Source organism: Neomonachus schauinslandi, chromosome 6 (genome assembly GCF_002201575.2).
Source record: "Neomonachus schauinslandi chromosome 6, ASM220157v2, whole genome shotgun sequence".
Classification (NCBI taxonomy): Eukaryota; Metazoa; Chordata; class Mammalia; order Carnivora; family Phocidae; genus Neomonachus; species Neomonachus schauinslandi.
Genome location: NC_058408.1, coordinates 99,694,998 through 99,696,867, shown reverse-complemented (window position 1 = coordinate 99,696,867; position 1,870 = coordinate 99,694,998).

Below are 1,870 nucleotides of genomic sequence, written 5' to 3'. Positions count from 1 at the left end.
TCTCCCACATCTCTTCACTTCCCTTCATCTACCCCCAACCTCTCTGAGCAGTTTTCTGGGTAACCTGGCCTCCAGAACAGATGACCAAAGTGGGGGACACTCAGGACCCGAGAAAGCACTGGTGTTACCCTGGCCCCCATTAGCTGCCTTGTAACCTATGTCCCTTCCTGATGTTACCATCTACCAAGCCTAAACCCACATTGCAATTCCTCTCCTGTCCTAGATGAGGGCACAGACCAGAGGCCATACATGTGGTTTCAAGTTTGGATCTTGCCACTTTCTGAGCATGTGTCCTTGGATGAGTTTCTCCCTCTTTGGGAGCTTGAGTTGTCCCTTCATGCACAGGAAGTGTAGATGCAGGGATAGAAGATTTCTCAGTCCCTTTCTGACTCAAACATCCTGAGTCTCGCATAGGTAAGAGAGGGGTTTGGGCCTGATTCACATGGCTGTGCCCCCTCTAAACTATAGATATTATGTGGTGGTTTGAGGGCTCCTTTAATGGGGCTCTGCACAGATCAGGCCTCCTTCCTACCCAGAGAGGCAACAGAAGTCTTTCCTGTGTTCTGGAGTGGCTGGCTGGGCTGGGGACTGAGGCAGGCCCCATGCGAGGCATACCCAGCCCCCTCTCAGCTGAGAGGCTCAGCGCTCTTGGCCTGTGAGCCCGAGGGGAGGGATATTTATGGTTTAATAACTGTCCTATTGATTCTCATTTATTTGCTGCCAACGGGGCTTACCAAGGAAGTGAAGGCAAGAAGGCTGTGTTTGTAAATAAGTCTCCAGTTGGTGCCATCACTCAGCCTGCCAGGCTCGTGAGGGAGGTGAGCTGGGTTAATAGACTGCAGTGCCCTCCACTTAGCTGAGCCCTGACATGCAGCCGCCCGTGGGACCCTCACGAGCCCAGGCCCTTTCCCTGGACTCTTTACAGTTAGCAATGCACTGCCGTGGCTACTCTCTCTCCTGACTGTCTTTGAAGGAGGAAGAGCAGGGTTTGGCAGCCCACCTAACAGATGAGGACACTGGAACTTGTAGAACTTATGTAATTCTTTTGGAGACATGGTGCCAGGAAAGGGTGGGTGAGGCAGACTGCAACCTGAACAGTTGTGATGGGATGACTATTCGTTAGCTATTGCCATGTAACAAACCACCCCAGAATCTAGTAGCTTAAAATAAGAACTGTCATTTCTCATGAGTCCATGGTCTCACAAGTCTATGAGTTCAGCCGATCTGAACTCGGCTTGGCTGCCATGGGCTGGGCCCAGTGGTGAGCTGGAGGGTCAGCTGGGGCTGGCTTCTATAGGATGACCTTGGCTGCTGAGACAACTGGGCTCTGCTCCATGGGTCTCTTGCATCCCTCCAGCAGGCTGGCCTGGGCTTGTTCTCACAGAGGTGGCAGCAGTCTGGAAGACAAAGCAGCTCCTTAATTTGTATCATGTGCTACCCCCCACACTGGCCAGAGCAAGTGAGTGTTAGAGAGCAGGCATGCAAATTAAGGCCACCAATGCCAATGCCGTCAGGCTACCACACTGACTCAAGAGCATTGCACTCCCCACTATTTTTCAGCGTTCCACTCTTTCCCTTATGAAGAGTTGAGGCCTTGAACAAACAGGGGATCCTGTTGTCTTTTCCTCAGTCTGGGTAGCAGGCAGGGTCAGCCCTCTTGAGAAACATGAGGCTTGATGTGGGCGCACCAGAGTACAAAGCTGAGTTCTAAGGGTTTTGGCTTAAGACATGGAGGGACTAGACTTTCCAAGGACTGAGGCTGTCCCGCAAGGGAAAAGGCCCCTTAGAGAGATAGTGAGCTCCATGTCACTGGGAATGTGTAAGCACCAATGAGATGCTGACTGCACAGCTGCAGAAAGGATTCTGCTTG